This window comes from Myotis myotis, unplaced genomic scaffold (genome assembly GCF_014108235.1).
Source record: "Myotis myotis isolate mMyoMyo1 unplaced genomic scaffold, mMyoMyo1.p scaffold_m19_p_10, whole genome shotgun sequence".
Lineage (NCBI taxonomy): Eukaryota > Metazoa > Chordata > Mammalia > Chiroptera > Vespertilionidae > Myotis > Myotis myotis.
Genome location: NW_023416314.1, coordinates 4,985,286 through 5,006,145, shown reverse-complemented (window position 1 = coordinate 5,006,145; position 20,860 = coordinate 4,985,286). Strand labels below are relative to the sequence as shown.

Sequence of the window (20,860 nt, the reverse complement as noted above, 5' to 3'; positions counted from 1 at the left end):
CTCTCTCAATTTCAGTTTCCTCATCTGTTAGAAAAGTGGAGTAATGATAGTACCTACCATAGAGAGTTGTAGGGATTAAATAAGATGTTTTATTTAAGGTGATTGGCAGAATGTTTGGCTTTTAGTAAGCATTCAATACATAGTAGTAGATGTATTTAATTTAATAAGTATGTGTTGAGTCCCTACAACATTCCTGGCACTGTTGGGCCATTTAGGGAGAGTAACATAGGTGACGGACAGCGCTTCTCATGGAACTGTGATCCTAACAGGGCGAGAGTATAGGCAAATAGGTGTCTAATACACTGCCACGTTATAGTAAGTGCTGGTGAGAACAGATAAAGCAGGATGAGGGTAGAGAGTGATGGGGGGAAAGTGGAGTTTTAATCAAATGGTCGGGGAAGGCCTCTCAGAGAAGGTGGCATCTGAGCAGAGTCCTAAAGGGAGGGACTGAGCAGCACAGCGTTTTCAAATGCTTGCAGACCATAAGCTGATCAGAGACTTGTAGTTATAAAATATAAAGGAGTCTTATGTCTCAATAATAAAAATACAAATAACCAACATTAAAAACGGAAAAAGGAATCTGATAGACATTTCTCCAAAAATAGACAAATCCGTGAGCTGTCAGAAAATGCAGATCAAAATCTCAGTGAGGTCCTCCTTCACCGGGGCAGGATGTGGCTGTAATAAAAATACGACTGCGAGAAGGGTGGGCGAGGATGTGGAGAAGTCAGAACCCCGCGCTGCTGGTGGGGGTGCGGAATGATGCGAGCATTTTGGGAAACAGTCTGGTAGTTCCTCAAGAGGTTAAACAAAGTCACCGTATGACAGGGCAGTGCCCCTCCTAGGGACGTACCCAGGAGAAATGAACACATGCAGCTACACAAGAACTTGCACACACGTTTATCGCGGCGTTGTTGATGGTAGTCAGAAGGTAGCCCTAGCCAGTGTCTGCCCGCTGACGAATGGATGAAATACCATGGAATATTATTCGGCTACAGAAAGGAATGAGGTGCTGATACATTCCACAGCATAGGTGAACCTTAAAAACCTCACGCTCTGTGAAAGAAGCCAGACACAAAAGGCCGCGTGGTGTACGGTTTCATTTACAGGAAACACCCAGAGAGGCAGATCCATACACAGAAAGGAAATGGGGGTTCGTTTCAAGTGAAAATGTTCTAAAATTGTGATGGTTACACAACTCTGAATGTATTAGAAACGATTGAACTGTCTTCAGTCACTCTTAATATGGTTTGGAACTGTGCGTGTCTACCTACACACAGATCTTTTTCAGGAAATACCTGTACTGTTTGTGCTCTGTGGTTGGGAGTCCGCGGATACAGAGGGCTGGCCGTATGCTTTGATCTATGCCATTTTATATAGGGGACTTAAGGATCGTGGGCACTGAGGCACAACTGAGTTTGGGGGAGTCAAAAGTTATACACGGATTTTCAGCTGCATGGGAGGTCAGCACCCCGAACCCCCCATTGGTCAGAGGTTAGCTGTGCTTTAAAAGCATGAATTGCACAGTGTGTGGTACCTGAATTATATCTCGGTAACGCTGCATACACACGCATACACACGCACATTTATAGGGGAGGGGACAGTAGCTCACCACAGGGCTAGAATGGGAGGGTGGCCTGACTCAACTTACGTGTCTGGGCGAGCGCCCTGGGCCCTGGGTTGAGCGGGACCACAGGAGGGTTTCCGTTGTCAGCGGCTCTACAGCAGTTGATTGAAGCAACGGTGTCTTGGGCAGTTGTGTGGTTGACTGTGCTCAGCCGGACAGTTTTCACCTGGGGCCTTGCGTGGGGTTGCAGTCGGGGAGTGTCTCCCTGGGGTATTCTGCAGACTCGACCGGCCTGGGTGTCCAGTGGCCTCCTCAGCCCCTCGCGGGCTATCGGTGCTCCCCCACGTGCCCTCCAGAGCCGAGTAGCTGGACTTCATGACAGCGCCGGGCAGCCCCCCTGAAGCTGGGCGGGGACGCGGCATCGCTCCGCCAGGCTTTAGTGATCACAGCAGGCACAGGTCAGCCCAGGTTCCGGGCGGCCGACTAGAGTCCTTTCTGGGAGGGCTGGCAGGCAGACAGGGAGAGGAACTGATGGCAGTCGTCTCTGGACTCAGGGCTGAGCCACCACTGGTGTGTGTGTGTGTGTGTGTGTGTGTGTGTGTGTGTGTGTGGACTGCAGTGGAAGAGGGAGGGATCCCAGTGAGCTGCTGCCGTTACAGTTATTGTCGCAGGTATGTCCTTGTCCTGCCTCCTCACCAGGTCTGCTCTCCTGAGCGGGCTGGTGCCACCGGCGTTGGCCTGTGGTAGTGGGAGGAGAGCCTTCTAGGCGAGCTGGCACTCCTGCCGGCGCCTGCCTGGCTCCGTTGGAGACGGGGACTTGCCCAGATAATTGTGCTCAGGGCCCCAGAGCTGGTTGTCTTGAGAGCCAGAGGCGATCTCCCCGGCCCAGCTCTAGACCTCACGTCACCGAGGACCCCACCCTGGAACTGCTCCGGGGCTGAGAGACTGCGTGCGGGCCAGGGTGCCAGGCAGCTCATTCTGTCCATCAGGTTCATGTGCAGAGCAGGGAGCGAGCTGCCACTCAGCCAGGCCTGGGAAGAGGCACAGTCCCGCGCGGGGAGCAGAGGGGACTCTGTTCGCAAGCAGACCCCCACCTTCTGGCCTGGCACTTGCTAGGGACATGGCAGTGACCAACACAGACACCTCCCAGCCCCCCCCCCCCCAACAGCTTTCTTCAGATATAACTCACCGTACAGCTCACCTGTTGAAAGTGTACAGTTCAGCAGCTTGGGTATATTACTCTGTTAATTTTTAAGGCAGTGGTAAAACATGTGCAACATAAAATTTGCCATTTCAACCGTTTTTATTTGTACAATTTGGTGATATTAATGACCCAGGCCTGTTTTCAGAGTTTGGGTTTTGCATTGGCTTTGAAAGTCAGGACGTGTCCTCGGACCAGTGACTTTCTAGGATTGATGAAGTAACGAGAACTTGAGAGAGTCAGCCCTTTCTGGAAAAGGACTGTTTAGAGAGAGATGATTTGGAAGAGCCTGGAATTGGAGTCAGAAGCCTGGGGTGGGGCTCTAACTTCACTACCTGGTTGGTGAGTACCTTGCCTTGTTACTCGCCTTTCTGCCCTACAAGTCCCCTCACCTGCGAAAGGAGCCTGGTGCGGTCCCTCCTGTGGCACAGGTAGGGCCCAGCCCGCTCAGCCTGGCTTTGCTCCTCCAAGCTGAGTGCTTGGAGCTCGTGAAAGGGGAAAACAGTTGAATCTCAATTAAGGACGAGGGACCAAGGCGGGTGCTTTGAGAAAGGCTCCCTCCCCACCCGGGTGTGAGAGTGGCAAGCTCCCCCAGCCGAGAGGAGCGCCTCCCGGTGCCACCGGGCTGGGCCCTCCTGGGCAGAGGTGCAACGGCAGCCTCACCCTCAGCGGAGGGCCGGCACCCAGGCGGCTCTGCCTGACACGTGGCAGAGCTCGCAGGTCACTTCCAGCGCTGTTTCCGCGGAACCCACACCGGGCTTCAGGCTTCTCTATGACCAGTCCTTGGACGAACACAACTGAAATCCGCTTGTCATCTCTGTTCTCAGAAAGGGACCCCATGACGGGGAGAGGCCTGATGTGAGGAGTGCTGGTAGGAGCGCTGGGGGAGCCAGCGGGTGCCCGGGCTGTGGAGAGCCAGCAAGAGAGCAGGGAGCGCGCTCTGAAAAGGAGGAGGAATCGAGACCCCAGAGTAAAGTAATGGCAGTGCCACCTTATACTTCTGACACCTTAGTTTATAAAACGCCTTCCTGTATTATACCCATTTAATAGATGAGAAAATGAAGGTCTAGAAGCCACCCACTAGGAGGTGAGAGCTGGAACTTGACCAACTTCAGTGCTCTTCCTACGACGCCTCAGCTGCCTGCACATTGATTTACTGTTTAAAGAGAGCATGTCAGAGACCATTTAGCTCATTGATCTCTGGTCCGTTTGATTAAGAATCCTCAACATGCTCTAGCCGGTTTGGCTCAGTGGATAGAGTGTCGTGGGCCTGCAGACTGAAGGGTTCTGGGTTTGATTCTCATCAAGGGCACGTACCTCAGTTGCAAGCTCCTCCCTGGCCCGGGCCTTGGTTGGGGTGTGTGTAGGAGGCAACCAATCAATGTTTCTCTCACATCGATATTTCTCTCTTCCACTCTCTCTAAAAAATCAATGGAAAAATATCCTGGGGTGAGGATTTAAAAAAAAAAAAGAATCCTCAGACCCTGATGCCCATGCCCCCCTCCTGAAACAGACCGGGTCTGGAGTTCCCTGCCTAAGGCCGCCGTCAGGGGAAGTCACAGAGCTAGGGTAGCATTGTCAGATGGGTGATGGTGGGCCGTACAGGTATTCTTGACACTGGGAAGTGAATTTAGTAAAAAGTATTTCCTTTTCCATTTTAGCCAACAGACTGCCATCTTTTGACCCTTTTGCTGTTGTTGTGTTAATCCTCACCTGAGGATATTTTTTCCATTGACTTTTAGAGAGAGTGGGAGGGAGAAGGAGAGACAGAGAGAAACATATTGACTGGTTGCATCCCACAGGCGGCCCCAGAGATCGAGCCTGCAACCAACCCAGGTGCGTGCCCTTGACCAGAATCAAACCCAGGATCCTTCCGTCTGAGGGCCGACACTCTATCCACTGAGCCAAACCGGCCAGGGCCAACATCTGACCCTTTTGACGCCACTTAGCCTGGACACGTGTCACGGTGTGTGTGACCCACCTTGTCCCCTCCCTCCAGGATCTTGGTGAGCTCCAGCCGGGGCCCTGGGAGGCCACGCTGTGGTTGGGCTGGGCTCAGGCTGTGTTGCCACACTCCGGTTTTCTGTTTTGGTACAGGGAAGACATTGAGGAGATAAACAGAGATCACTTTACACCTTTTATATTATGACAAATACATATTGCAAAACACTGCTGCTTCCAAAACGTTTGGGTGGCAGAGCAGCGAGGAATTAGCAGCTACGCAGCTCCCGAGATGCTTGTACTTCATTCACACATCAGAACTTTTTTACACTTTCCAGCAAAATAAAAAGTGAGAAAGCACACATACACGCGCGCACACACACACACACACACACGCACACGCACACGCACACACGCGCCCAGCGCACCACTTGGATGCTATATCAGGAAGGTCTTAAATTAGTAAGGAGTTCTTTAAGTGCAGATAAACTGATAAATACCATTAATGGCTTAATTTATACTCTGGGTTTGAAATTTGACACATGGACACTATCTTGGCTCAGGAAACACAAGTGGGTTTGTGCCAGAGGTTTTAATGACCGATCAGTAATATAAATTGCTGCATCACTGCACAGAAATAGCTTCTCCATGTCATTTGATCTGGAAACTTCTCTGGCCAGGCAGCAGTTAATAAATTTAAAAATAATTACCCTCTTTATTCAAAGTCAAGCTAATGAGGAGTGGTTTTTACAAATCATAACGTTGTCTAGGCCACTGTACATCCCCTTTTGGGACTTGAACAGACCTGGGAGCAGCAGACGGACTGGGTGGCATGAATTAGAGGGCAGGGGCGCTCCCTTGGCTACTGAGTGAACGTGAGGGGCTGGGGCCCTCTTCAGCATGCCCTGTGGGGTAGGGGAGGGGGGTCAGCGAGGAGGCCTTGGGGGTGACCTATAGGAGCCTTCAACTCTTTTAACCCACATGTAGGGGACTCAGAGCAGCCACCTTCCTGAGATCTGAACACGGGGAGATGGGCCAGTGCTGGTGGTGGGCCGGGCCAGAGCCCATGGAGGAGGAGAGACAGGTGTGCACACGGCTCCTGGGGGACGATGGACCTGCCCAAAGGAAGGGAGTGGATAGGATGGTCTCTAGAGCGCTTTGCTCCCCGGACAAGTTTGGGCCATAATGGGGCAAAGCAGGTTTGTCTTGCAGGCTTCAGGGAAGAGGGCCCCAGGAGCTGGTGTCAGTGTGTGAAGTTCACATTTTCTGTGTGTGGGGACACCCAGAACTTGGGAGCCTATACCTCATTTAGGCAAATGCTAGCCCCATCACTTTCACGTTGTATGATCTTGGGGAGGTGGCTTAATTTCTCTAAGCCCTGGTTTCCTCTTTGTCACGTGGGCAATGATGGCGTCTGTCCTGTAAGGGGTATTGTGAGGGTTAATCGGATTGTTCATGGGAAGCGCTCAGTGTAGGCCTGGTGCAGAGTAAACACTGGTGTGGTGGTATCATCAGCGTGATTCATCCCGAGGAGGGCACCCGTTCCCCACCACCGTGGGCGGGAGTGTGAAGGGCCAGGTTGGTGGCAATGGTGGTGGAGGAACAGGATCGGTGGGATTCCCCCAGGATCCCTGACTTGTCCTCTGACTGGGCCATTTCCCCTGTGCCCACAGACCTAACAGCCACCGGACCCATCCACGTGCAGTTGGGAGAGGTGAGGGCAGAATGAAGTTCTACAGGTTGAACGATCTCACAGAGCAGATTCTTATTTTAAGTCTTTGGTGCCTGGAATGCCCAGGGGGACCACCCTTACCAACACCCAAACCGATGCCGTAGACACCCAGGTCAGACACGCTGCGGAGCTGGGATCAGCACGGCACTGAGCAGGTGTCTGCCCTCCGGAAGCATGTCTCACAGGAGGCCTCCTCGGGTGGTGCCCTGGAAGGAAGGCTCAGGCATCCTGAGTCCCCACTGGTGCCTGGCCAATGGCTGTGACCGTCGGGAATCTGGGTGTTCTGGGGCTCCTGCCTTCTGTATTCAGGGCCCCCTAGTGCCCAGGTGAGGAAAAGAGGCAGATGGCTAAAGTCACCCCAGGTTAAGGGTTCTGGGGCCAGGAATCTTCAGGGAAACCTTGGAGTCCTTGGACCCTGGGTGGAACTGGATCTCTAGTAGACTTGCCCCAAAGCAGTTCCGCTCTCTCCTCCAGCCCCTCACTTGCCCCATTGGCTTGCAGGTTCGTGACCTGGATTTGCTGCCCATCAGAGTAGTCTATGCAGCTGGTTCATTTCGTTATTTCTCATTCACTTATTTCCCAAGTTTCAAAGTACCTACTATGTGCAAGGGCCTTGGTAAACCCAATACCTAATGGTGAACAAAACTGCCTTTCTGAGGGTTACAGTGCTGTGAGGGAAATGACCGTGCAGGTGACCCTGCCTTGGGAGCAGATAGTGCATAGCTACACTCCCATGGACACTTAGGAGTTACAATTTACTAAGGCCTCACGACAGCCCTAAAACATAGATACTCTTCTCCCTATTCTTCGCTTCAGAAAACAGACCTGAACATGTTAAGGAAGGCCAGCCCAGGAGGGAGCTAGAAAGTAGGCCTCGGGCTCCTGCACCCCAGAGCCCATGTTATCCCTCCCCATGGGGTGTGAGCATTGAACCTAATGTGCATACCAGGGGGTCAGCTCTGCCCGGCCAACAGTCTAGGTAGGAAACCAGGGCTCAGAAGCCCATATTTGCAAAAGGGGTCAGTTAAGAACAAGCCAGGCAAGAGTTAGGACCCACGAGTTCGTCCAGTCCAAGAGTCTCTCCACCCTGACTACAAAGTAAGGGCTTTCTTTTACTGGCCTAGAAAAAGTTGCCGAGTCCCCACAATCCTGTGTCACACAGGAAGCCATTCAGGCAGATGCAAATGTTGAGGTGCTGGTTCTCCCCCGCTCTATGTTGGCTGCAAGAAGGTCCTACAGACCAGAAACAGCGAACACACCCGGCGAGGGCCAGCAGCTGTGCTGTGGGATCTGCTGCCCCTCGGGCAGGGAGCAGGGGCTGGAGGGAACCCCTGCCTGGGGCCCTCACACTTCCCCTTCGAGGCACCTTACCGCAGCCCTGAAGGAGGAGGCGGCGAGGCACACACTCCACAGCTGTGTGACCGCCCCGAGAAAGGTGCAGAGCTGCACCCCACTCTGTGGTGTGCTACCTGCTTACCCCCCTCTCTCTCCTGACATGGTCAGTGTCTGGCCCCGAACTCCAGAGTGGAGAGTGAAGTCCTTGTCTGGAGGACTCTCTGTGGCAGGTGAGCGAGGGCGGGGTGGCAGGAGCAGCAGGCGGGGAGGGGACTTAAAGGGTAGCAGTAGCATTCCTTCCCTCCGGGTGGCTGCCAGCTTTGCTCCTCTCCTGCCCAGGCCCTGGCACTGAGCGACTGCTTCAGGGTGGCTGGCCCCCGTCCCACAGCAGGAGGAAAACCAGCAACTGTTCTGGCCCCTCCTCCCAAGGTCAGCCTCCTGGTGCCCGGCCCCAGAAAAGCTGGGGAAGGGAAAGGGGCTGGCTGATGAGAAACAAGTTAATCTACTTAAAACTTTACACGGAGAAAAAGGCAGGGCGGGCTGCCGGAGGACAAGGTCATCCGTAGACACGTGGACTCCCATGCAGGTCGGCGTGACCTCCTCATTGAAAGCATAATAGCATTTGACTTTTCTAAATATCAAGGGTGATTTGTATAGCGTTTCATGCGGTGCGCCAAGAAATCGAACCTGAGCAAGCCGGAGCGCGGGGGCGGCCGCGGGACAGCAGAGGCGCTTTGGGAGGGAGAGTCATGTGCTGCCGACCGTGTGCACCGCAGCCTCAGTCCTGACCTCGTCTGATGCTGTTGCCATACAGGCGTGCTTCATGCCTAATATAGACTTTTATTTCCCCGCACGGGGTGCTCAGCTCTGCTGAGCTGTCACCTGCTGGCCCCGACAAGACCTGGCCCGAACGCTGGTGGCTCCCAGGCCTTCTGGATGGGTCCCTAGTGCTGTTGTTAAGTGAATAAACTTTATTTTTAGAGCAATTTTAAGTTTGCTCCAGCCCCGCCCCACTCCTGCCCAGCGTCCCCTCCATCAGCATCCTCCCCCGAGTGGCACGTCGCCACCCCCCTAAGTCGATAGTTTACGTTATGGTTCCGTCTTGTACCCGCCATAGTTGCATCCTACAGAATAGTTCCGCTGTCCTGAACACCCTCCCTGCTCTGTTCACCACCCCAGTGGTTTTTATGTGCAGCATCGCCGCTTTGGGAATCGGTGGTTTGCTGATCTTGGGGTTTGGGGAGGAAGATCGGCCCCAGGCGGGTTTGGTTACGAAAAGGTTGTAACTCCTGCTCGCGTAGAAACGAGTGTCTGCTTTGCGCCAGACGTGTGCTGGGCGGTCAGAGGTCCAGCAGCCGCGTCCTCACCAACGCCCTTCGCAGCAGAAGTGACCTGAGCGTTGCCACGGGGGCAGCGCAGCGTTTGGGAACAGTGGTGAAGGAGGAGGAGGAGGAGAACTGGGTTCTTACCCCGGCCCTGTCACAGGCCTGCTCTAGGACGTGGGACAAAATACTTCATCTGCCCCTCAGATGCTGGGTGTCGGGATGAGGGAGATGCTGGGGGGGTTTGTGGTTCCAGCACCGCCTGAGATCCTGACCTTGTGTGGATGGTCTGCATTTTCCTCAGCCTCGGTTTTCACGTTTGTAAACCATGTTAACAGTATGTGTCCGTCATCAGGACCGTGTTAATAACGTGTGGACAGAGCTCAGCTCCGCGGCGGGGGGCCGCTCACCCACCTTCAGTGCGGCTGCTCCATCATTACCTTTAATGCCTCCGTCTCTGTCCCTTCTCAACAGGTAAGTATTTGCTTCACTGTATTTAGAAGCTTTTTCAGTAAAAATTGGAGTGCAAACTGTGGGTGACGAAGAGACTAAAGATGAAGATCTTTTGTCTTTTATTTTTTATATATTTTTATCGACTCCAGAGAGGAAGGGAGAGGTAGAGGGAAAGAGAAACATCAGTGATGAGAGAGAATCGTGGATCGGCTGCCTCCTGCACACTCCCTATTGGGGATCGAGCCCCCAACCCGGGCACATGCCCTGACCAGGAATTGAACCGTGACCTCCTGGTTCCTAGGTTGACGCTCAACCACTGAGCCACGCCGGCCGGGTGGTCTTTCACCTTTTAAAAACTCTTCTAGAATTTGCGGGGAATGACAGAATGTGACCCGAGGACCGTTGCTTGGGGCTGGGGCTGGGGGTGGGGCTGTTAGAGACGGTCTAAGGCAGCCATTGTCGCTGCATCTCCCAGGGCCGTCACTGCCTGGCTGGCAGGAATAGGGCTCAGAGAGGCTTGACGTCTCGTTTAACGGAAGGACTGGGGTCCCGGTTTGGGGACAGTGGTGAGTCCTGGACACCCATCGTCCTCGCTGTCCAGAGCTGCTCCTTCCCTCTCAGCATCGTCCTGGCTCCAAGTCCCATCTGTCCTCAGGTCTGACGCCAGCCCCCTCCGCTCTCCGCACCCACGCCCGGCCCACAGCTCCCCTTCTCCCTTCTCCGCTGCCTTCCAGCTCCTGCCCCTTCCTCCCCGCTGCCCCCCTCTCCCTCGAGACACCGCTGCTGCCCCGTGACAGAAAGGAGTTAATAAAAACCAATGTGTAACCGAAACTTGAAAACCCATAAATCGCCTTGTTTTTTCTAGGATGTTGGTAGCATTTTGATTTAATAGTTGGACAAACACAAGGGCCTATTTTATTCAGAGTTTACAGGCCTCAAGGCTGTTATTCCTCCAAATTTAATGGCATTGAAATTGCAGGGTTTGCTATAATTTGCCTATCGCTTTCTGCTCCGCCATTGATGTTTATTGTCGGCGGGATGGAATCTCGCTCCCACTCACTTAGATAACATGTCTGTTAAACATTTAGATAATTGTACCATCATTAACTTGTCACATCATTTTAGAGACTCAAAACAGACGCAGGGTAAGTAGAGGTACCACGGGGTGGAGGTGGTGGGAGGAGGCAGGGGAGGAGGAGGAGGGAAGCCCCTCCTGAGTGGAAGCACACGAGGTGAGGGTTGGTTTCCGTCTTGGCGTTTGCATGGGTGCGTCTGAGGCAAGGGGTGCGCTGCAGAGCTGGGCCAGCCCTGGGCCCGTGCGCAGGTGCCCAGAGCTCCTTGGTGGTCCTCTCATTCCCAGCGTTGGCCTTCAGGTACCAAAGACCAATTTTCTAGCCTCCCTTAGGGATGCTGAGTACAACATGATACGTAATTACAACACATTGAGAACAGCCCACATGTCCAAAGGTAAGGAACCTGTTAATTATGGCACCTGAGTTGGAAAGATGCCCATGATGTTTGGGTAATAAAAAGTGGTTAGAGACAGCAGGTTATATAGTGTGACCCCGTTTAATATAAAATACAGGAGCCTTCCTGTAAGATTATGTAAGGCTCTGTATCTGTTCACAGTGATTAGCTTTAGAGAATGGAATTACAGAGCAAAGAGGGTTTTACTTTGCTTGATCTACTTCTGAATAATAATTATTATTGTCCTGGCCAGTTTTGCTCAATGGTTAGACTGTCCGCCCACAGATGGAAGGGTCTCGGGCTCGATTCCTGGTCAAGGCCATGTTCCTCGGTTGCAGGTTCCCCAGCCCTTGCGGGAGGCAACTAATCAATATGTCTCTATCACATGGATGCTTCTCTTTCTCCCTCTCCTCCCTCCCTTTCATTCTCTCTAGAAATCAATGGAAAAAATATCCTCTGGTGGGGATTAAAAAAAAAAAAAACACCAAAAAATAATAATAGGTATTTATTTTGATTTATTATATAATCATTAGTTCTAGACATGTATCATTTTTATAAATTTTAAAAGCAAGTTCACACTATAAATAAGAAAAATATCACCCTTGAGTCTCATTTTTCCCATGGAGAAGGACTTCTTAAAAGAAAAGGCTACAAGTGCAACTAGAGAGACTTTGAGAGAGAGATCCAGCACATCAATGTCTCGGTTACACTGTCAGGCGCCTCAGTTTCCCCCTGTGAGGACACGTAGATGCCAGAGGGAGAACTCAGTGCCCTGGGGATGGGCCCGGGCCAGCACTCCCAGGTCACAGCAGCTGTCCCGGCTCACCGGGGGCCTGGCAGAGGGAGTGGGTGGCAGAGGGAGTGGGTGGCAGAGACTGTCCTTACCCCTCAGTGAGGACTGAGGTCACACCTGGACACGTGACAGGCCTAGGGTAAATAGCAGTGAGCTCCCACTCCTCAGAATGGGGGATTCTGGGAGCAGCCAAATGTCACTGAGCTTGGCATCTAAAACTACCCCCCAGAAATTCTGTGATGTAGGTCCCCTGGCCCCATGTGGGCGGCAGGAGTGGCTTCGGCCTGTCTGCCTGGCTGTGAACACCATGTTCTCTCCTGTGTCCCAGGGCCTGTTCTGTGACTTGGGAAAAGAGAACTCACTAATTGCTTCTCACGGCTGGTGCACACCAGGGACACAGGGACGGGAAAGTGCACAAGTCCGGGAGCAAGCCGTACCGTTGCCATGATGGTCCTGTAAATAATGCAGGTGTTTGGGTCCATAAGGGGCAACAAGGTAAATATTTTATAGACTGTAAGCTAAATATGTTTATACTTAGAAAAACAGCTTAAATATTTCATATGCTACAGCTCAGACTCCTGCATAGAGGACGGTGGGGTAAGGGTGGGGATATGGTAGAGCCTGGGTAGAGGGGCGGAGGAGTAGAAAACTTTGCAGTAGAATAACGCTTTGCAGTAAAAGTATGTGTATGAGATTGGGGTGCAACAAAGCCAGCCAACTCTCAGTTACTGGGAACCCAAGTACGTAGTTGGAAGTCTCAGATTTTTTAAATCATTGTTAAATACCCTGTTTTGTTTTGTTTTAATGTGAGACACAAATGACAACCTAATAACAAGATTTTATTTTTAAAAAGCAACTTTCAACCCAAGAGAATTGAGACCATGCTTCCACATAAAAACTTATACCTGAGAGTTCATAGGTTCATAATACGACAAAAAAAAAAAAAAATAGGAGCTAGTTAAATGTCCATCAGCTGATGAGCAGGTAAACACATGTGGTCTATCCACACAGTGGAATGTTATCCTATATAATAAAAGGAGAATATGCAAATAAACCCAAGGGCAGAACGACCGGTACCTATGACGTGCACTGACCACAGGGGGGCGCCACTCAGCCAGAAGCTGGGCTCACGGCTGGTGAGCGCAATGGCGGTGGCGAGAGCCTCTCCCGCCTCTGCGGCAGCACTAAGGACCCCTCAGGGGATGTCCGCCTGCTGGCTTAGGCCAGCTCCCAGCAGGCGGACATCCCCTGAGGGGTCCTGGACTGCGAGAGGGAGCAGGCCTGGCTGAGGGGACCCCACCCCCAGTGCACAAATGTCATGCACCAGGCCTCTAGTTCAGCCATTAAAAGGAGCCCAGTACCGATACATATTACAACATGACGAATGTTGAAACCAACATGGAAGGAGCTGAGCACAGAAGGCTACATGCCGTATGATTCCATGTGTATGAGATGTTCAGAGGAGGCAAAGCTCTAGAGATGCGGTACATCAGTAGTTGCTAGGGTGGAGGGGAGGGAGAATGGAGAGTGACAACGGATGTGTGTGGTTTCTTTTGGGGTGAAAATGTTCTGGAATTAGATAGTGTTGCTGGTGTTTGTACAACTTTGTGAGCACATTCAAAGCCATTGGACCATATACTTTACTTAAAAAGGTGGACTTTATGATTTGTGAATTGTATTTCAACTAAAATGAAGACACAGATTCCAGGTATTTGTTGGATTTCACAGACTCAGCACAAGCCTGACCCTAACCCTAGCGCTGCTGCACCATGGGACTTTATGGATGGGGAGGTTTGTGTACCAGGGGTGACCTTCCAGTGAGAATGGGGCCTTCGGAACCAGTCTGTCCTCGCAGGCAGCAAGAAGTAGGGTGGCTCAGGTACCCCAGGCCTCCATTTTCAGAGCTGGGAAGGAGGAGAGAACCAGCCAGGACCATCAACGGGAGAAGGATGTTCCTCTGACGTCCGCAAAGCCAGGGGGCAGGAGCTGCCTTATACTTAGGTCTCGAGGAGAAAAGCCAGCCCTCCTCGCGCCTGGCGGAGCGCCCTGGCCAAAGGCAGGACAGGATGGGACAGTCTGGGCGGTTTTAAGAAAAGAATCCCTCACCCAAGTAACCTGTTTCGTGTAGAGAACATAGAAAGTACATGCAAACAAAAGAAATGTGTCCCCTGAAGTCCCACCATCATTTTCAGTTTTTTCGTAAACAAAACTCAGGTGATCACTGTTTTGTAATCTGTTCCTGGAGTGCCAGCAAACCTGGGTCTTGCTGGTGTATTTTAGTGGTTTCCCCAGCCCCGATCACTTTTTTCTGTAGGCCTAGAGTGCTTACTTGAGTGCTGGGACGCCCCTTTGCCCTCCATGCTTTGTGGGGGCCAGGCCTTATGTCTGAAGGACCTGCCAGGGACTGCAGGCAGGAGCAGAAACTCACAGAGGCAGCACCATACCACCTCTTACCTGCCACTGCTCTGTCCACAAGACCAGCTGCGCTGGCCGGGCGTGCTGGAGGCAGCGTTCACGCGGCCATTCTAGGCAAGCTGGAGGTGCTGGGAATGTACCCGGTCCTCCTATTGCCAGTGGTCGGCAAACTCATTAGTCAGCAGAGCCAAATATCAACAGTACAGCGATTGAAATTTCTTTTGAGAGCCAAATTTTTTAAACTTAAACTATATAGGTAGGTACATTGTTATTAACTTAATTAGGGTACTCCTAAGGCTTAGGAAGAGCCACACTCAAGGGTCCAAAGAGCCGCATGTAGCTTGCGAGCCGCAGTTTGCCGACCACGGTCCTATTCCATCTTCATAGATTCTGTTCCCCTGTGGCTTTCTCCAGCCTTGCAAATGGCCACTCGCCCTGGGCAGGTAATTCATCTCCTCTGCTAACCTAAGGAATGGCACTGCCTGAAATACGCCCATCGATTCCTTTGCCAAGTTCAAACCCAGAGTTAAGTATCAAGTTAAGCATCTCCATATGCTAAGTGTCCCAGGCCCAACCAGGGGAGCTCTCCGGCAGGACACCCAACAGGTGTTAGGAAAGGGCTTTTCTTTCCGAATTCCCTTCTCTGAACATTAGGAAAAAACTTAGCGGAGGGGTTGCAGGTGTGGGTCAGACGCAATGTTCCCTGCTCCCCACTAGGAGAAGATCCATTTCAGATTGGAAATGGCTTTGTCTCTAAGTGCCCATTGTCAGATGGGATGCTCATTCCCCTCAACCAAACAAATATAACATGTTCCAGCCCCGGCTCGAATTTTCTATTACTGTTTCACAGGACTCCAGAGAGTGTTAAGATAGCAATTTGATTAAGCTTATGGGGAAGATCCCATCAGATAACATTCTTTTTCTGCAGGTAGAGATAATGTGTTGGAGTATTAAGTATGTTTTAAAGGTAATTATCTTTTCCATATTTATTTTAGTTACAGGAATTGGAAAGGGGGGGACTTGGCATCTGAAAGCTGCCCCCTGGGCCCGGGAGTCGCTGGGACTTCTCTCCTCTGGGGAGCACACTTGAGGCTTTTGACAAATGAATGAGTGCCCAGTGTTTTCCTATTTTGAAATGGCTCCGGCTCCAGAGAGGTGGTCCAGAAGGCGGGGTCTGAGCCTGACTTCAGCAGGCCCCCTAGCTTGCATTCTCGTTCTGGAATACTTTGGGGCTCCCATTTTATGCTCCTGGATGCCAGGAGGGGGCCTGGTGCTACTCAGAGGACTTGGCTCATCCGCCTTCCACCTGGAAGGATCATGTCCACTTACCAGGCCCGGTGTTGGGCTCTATTCAGGTTGGGAAAGACTAATTCATGGTCTAGGCTTCTAACATGGGGAGGCTCCTAGACTTCATGGCTGGAGCAGAGGGCACAGGGAGGGTGACCCTGAGCCTCAGTGAGGTCCAGGGACTTGCCCAGGGTCACACCGCAAGTCCGAGAGACACACTGTGCACTGGATCCCAGGAGTCTTGGTCTTGGACCACCCTGCCTATCCCCCCAGACAATAAACCTCATCTTTTCTGGAAATCTCCAGAGTAGGAGATGCTGTCCCTTGTGGTCTCCTTGGCAACCCGTTAGTCAGGGTCCGCCCCAAGAGAGAGCCTCCAGGGCCCCTGTGGGCTTGAGGAGCCCAGAGCGAGCCCAGTGCTGACACTCAACTGCCTCAGACCTCTGTCTACCAGCCATGCTGATCTGAGCACACTGATTTCAAAATAGGAAAATCAGACCCAAGCCTGCCTTCAGACTGCTAACCAATGCTACAGGAGGAAAACACAAATGTACCTAAAAAGATAAGCAATGCTACCGGGCAGCCAAACATGGCGTGCGGTGGGGGTTAGTGTCGTGTGTGTAGTGGGACACGTCCCTTTGTCAACCTGAGATCCTTCCTTCTGCCGCCTGAAACCCCTGGTCCCACATTTGCCCACCTGGCATCTCTGCCGATCACCGGGGCACCTGCCATTGGATGGCTGCAGCCTTGGTCTGAAGGCAGCTGACTCTGGAAAGGGCCCCAGATGACAGGTTTATTTGACATTTAAGACCCCAGGCTGGTGGCGTGTTGTGCCCATTGTCTCCAATTCCCGCCTCATTCCCACCAGACCAAGGTGGCCGCAGAGGGTGGATGCCAACTCAGTGGGCCCAGGCAGGGTGAGTGCTTGGCCTCGTGCCCTAAATTCTAGGCACAGATGTCGCTGGCATCTTATGTGCCCAACCAACATTGCTTCTCCTATGCTTCTCCTTCGAAATACCCTCGTTGTCTTACCCCAGCTGCACATTGAAATCATTTGGCGAAGCTTTGAAAAAACAACCAAGGGCTCCTACCCCAAACCAGTTAAGTCAGAATCTGGCCCCAGGCGAGAGGTGTTTCACAGCTCCCGGGGAGATCCCGGTGTCTGGCCCAGGTGAGAACTTCCTGATGGGGGAGATCGGAGGCCACTCTGTGGCCCTGAAAGTGTGTCACAATCAGAGTTGGGCCTTATCTCTGATGTCCCCTACAGTGTGTTCATAAAGAGCCACGTACAATTTCCCATTCTTTGCTACTGTTGTCTGTTGTCTCCTCCATGTCTTCCCCACCCCACTCTCCCATGTGCCTGGTCTGCCTGCCGTATTCGTAGCTCAGTTGTTTCCGTGACAGACTGATGTTTGGACCCTCTCCCCTCCATTCATGTTGAACCCTAACCTCCTGTGGGATGGATTTGCAGGTGTGGGAAATCCTTTAGGCGGATGGAGATGAGGTTGTGAGGGGGGAGCCCCTCAGTGGATTAGTGCCCTTATATGAAGAGGAAGTGCCTAAAGCGCTCTCTGTCTGCCATGCGAGGACACAGCTGGGACGTGGTTGTCTGCCAGCCAGGAGGAGAGCCTCACCAAGACCCCAACCACGCTGGCCCCCGGATCTCAGACTTCCAGCCCCCAGAACTGTGAGAGAGAAAGGTCCGTTTGTTAGGCCACCGTCATGGTATTTGTTACAGCAGCCAGAGCAGAGCAAGACCGTGTCCTTCTTGGTCACTCTTCTCCGCAACTAAGCAGCGGAACGCGTTTCCTCCTTTGGTCACCCGCACCATGAATGTACCCCACTTGGAGCACTGGGCCATCTTGCTGCTCCAGGACTTGGGGTCCAGAGCATTGGTCCCTGAGTCCTTGCACTGTTTTAGAATAAGTAGTCACTCAATAAATATCTATGTGTGTTTAACCAAAAGCAGTAAAGGGGGTTTCCTGGTTGGAAGCAAGAAAGTGGAATCTGTTCTCGTCTGAATTCCGATTTTTGCTCTTTACTAGCCAGCTGTGTGGTCTTCGACAATCCACCCAACATTTGCAAGGTTCACATTCCATGTCTGAAACGTTAGAGCACCACACTTTATCTATAGACCTCAAAGGTGGATGTGAGGGCCAGAACGATCTTGGACAGAAGTAACATCTTTGCAAGATGTGAAGTACAATTGACATTGAAGGTGTTGTTATAATGGCAGTGTCTCTTGATGCCCTCTGGGCTGTGGCTTCCAGATGCCCAACTATGCAGTGCCACCAGCCTGTGCCCTCTGCACCGCCTCCCTCCCTGCCCTCTCAGGCCCTCCCCTTCTTTGGCTTCCCCTGTTGAACCTGTTGTGCTCCCCTGAACATACAAGGAATGCTGTCTGAAAGCATTATATATATACTAGAGGCCCGGTGCACAAAAATTTGTGCACTCGGGGCAAGGGGCGTGGGGGTTGTGGAGGGGGAGGTCCCTCAGCCCGGCCTGTGCCCTCTTGCAGTCTGGGACCCCTCAGGGGATGTCCACCTTCTGGCTTAGGCCCGGTCCCTGGGGTGGGATCGGGCCTAAGCTGGCAGTCAGACATCCCTCTGGCAGCCCGGGAGCCCTCGGGGGATGCCCACTTGCCAGCGGGGGGCAGGCCTAAGCTGCAGTCAGATATCCTTAGTGCTGCTGAGGAGGCAGGAGAGGTTCCCACCATCACTGCTGTGCTAGCAGCCATCAGCCTAAAACAACCAAGGGCTTGTGGCTGAGCAGAGCTCCCCCTGTGGGAGCATACTGACCACCAGAGGGCAGCTCCTGCATTGAGCATCTGCCCCCTGGTGGTCAGTGTGTGTCATAGTGACCAGTCATTCCCAGTCGTTCTGCTGTTAGGGTCAATTTGCATATTACCCTTTTATTATATAGGATAGAGGCCTGGTGCATGGGTGGGGGCCGGCTGGTTTGCCCTGAAGGGTGTCCCAGATCAGGGTGGGGGTCTTGCTGGGGTGCCTGGCCAGCCTCAGTGAGGGGCTGAGGGCCGTTTTCAGGCTGGCCAAACCCCCCAGCAGGGACCCTCACCCCATGGGGATGTGGCGATCCTGGATTAGGGGCGGAGGGCTGTTTCCAGGCTGGCCACACACCCCCGGTGACCCAAGCTCCCAGCCTCTCCTTTTTTTCTTTTTTTCCAGGGTGGCCTGGAATCAGGTGTCTAGGATTTATTGATCTTCTATAATTGAAACTTTGTAGCCTTGAGTGGAGCCCAGGGCCAGCCAGGGCAGGCGGAAAGCTTGGCTTCCTCCATTTCCAGGGGCAACCCAAGCCTCCTGCTTGCTCCAGGTCCGTGGCTGTGGCCGTCTTAGGTGGGTTAATTTGCATACTGGCTCCTGACTGGCTGGTGGGCATGGCTTGCAGGTGTAGTGGAGTGATGGTTAATTTGCATCTTTCTCTTTTATTAGTGTAGATTGTTCATTACAGAGGAAATATACAGGGAAGCAGGCTGGTCCATTCAGTAGTTAACTATCCAGTCACCTGATGGGCAGAAGTTTGGAGGAGCGGAATCCTAGGATGTTTGACTAAATGTGATTGGGGTAGGACAGTGAGACAGCCTCCACCGCAAACCATTCCACGTCCATAACCTCTAGTGTGGAGAAGGTTTCAGAAGGAAGAGCTTTCCTAGATCAGTGGTTCTCAACCTTCCTAATGCCGCAACCCTTTAATACAGTTCCTCATATTGTGGTGACCCCCAATTTCATTGTTACAAATTGAACATAATTAAAGCATAGTGATTAACCACAAAAACAATATGTAATTATATATGTGTTTTCTGGTGGTCTTAGGCGACCCCTGTGAAAGGGTCGTTCGACCCCCAAAGGGGTCACGACCCACAGGTTGAGAACCGCTGCCCTAGACGATCACTCTTTCCTCATTCATCAGCGAGGATTTGAGCACCAACCGAGAGCATCAGTGCCAGCATCCAAAATAGCCTGCCTTGTCTCCCACCCGGAGCTTGCAGAGGCTTGGAAGAGGGCTGTGACAGGCGTGCCCTGGTAGCATGCAAGGAGGCAGGTACCCACCCCTGATAGGGGCAGTGGGCAGGGAGGCTTGGAGGCCGAAGGGGAGGCTGAAACAGAACTTGCTTCTCACCTTCGTCTCTCCTGCTTTGGGGTGCACTTATTTTGTGGGGGTGGTGAATGCTTTGCTCCTCGAGTCTTGTAGAAGGAACCTTTGTGTGTTACTAATCCCCTTCCTTTCTTGGGTTCCTGTTTCTGGGCTAGTGATGCCTGGCTTTGTGGAGGGAGAGAGAGAGGGAGGGAGGGAAGGAGGGAGGCAGGATATAAAAGGGCAAGACAGGAGACTCTGGTGCTTGGACTCAGAGCCTTGCATTCCAGAGACCCCCCAGGGGCCCCTCTCCCTGGACCCTTCAGCTCCAGAAGGCCATTGTGCGCCATCCTGGCCTCTGACCCCGAGGCTCTGGGAAGCAGCAGGTTGTTGACACTTGGACAATCATTTCTTGCAAGGCAACTGCCTCCCTCGGGAGTTCTCTCTGCCTTGGGGTGGTGACTGTTCCCCCAGCCGGGATGGGGGTGGTGAGGGAGGAGGGAAATTACTCTCGGCCAGAGTGGGAGGCTAGGAGGGGGCTCCTCGGTCTCGGCCCCCCAGGCAGCTGAGCTTCCCCAGCGTTCTCCACAGGTCACTCCTCTCACCTGTCCGCTCAGAAGCACGCCCTCCCCATGTTCTCCTGGGAGCCCGTGTGTCTCCAGGGAGGATGCCTGTCTCTGTCTCCTGCAGCCACAGGAGCACAGACGATCGCTAGTCCTGGCGCTGCTACGAACTAGGGGCGTAGCTTAGGCGGATCAGTGTCAGACTTGGGGCAGGCCGCTTGCCCTGGCAGACGGTCAGTCTCCCCTTTGGTAGAAGGGGGTTGAGAAACTACACTGACCTCCTGGCACCGCGGTTAACTCCTGGGCGGCTGTGGGCACTTTGCACTGTGGCGCATCGTGTGGGCTTGTTTCCCCCCCGGCCGAGGCCGCGTCCCCGGTGTGAGCCCACCGGTCTGAGTGTGGGCTTGCCGAGCATCCTCTTCTCCCTGCCTTTTCTGAATGCATTTCGGGGAGCATTATTCAGAAGAGGGTGAGAGGTGACCGAGGGACTCTTACCTGTTTAAAGTGCCACTTGGCATTCCCTTTGCCTTGGCCCTAATAATAAGTAACGGCACGGCCCGGAGCTGGGATGTTCGGTCCAGATGAACCGAGTGTGTGTCCCATGGACCTGGTCGGTACCATTTCCCCAGCCATATGAAAAAGCCCTCTTGCTAAGCCACAGAAAGTCTCTCTGGTGTGTTAATTCTGGA

At 52.7% G+C, this 20,860-nt stretch overlaps 1 protein-coding gene across 3 annotated transcripts in view; it reads left to right on the top strand.

Moving 5' to 3' along the window:
• ZBTB16 (zinc finger and BTB domain containing 16) overlaps positions 1-20,860 on the top strand; it is a 184,151-nt gene that overhangs the window by 124,649 nt on the left and 38,642 nt on the right. The gene's annotated exons all lie outside the window — the stretch shown is intronic.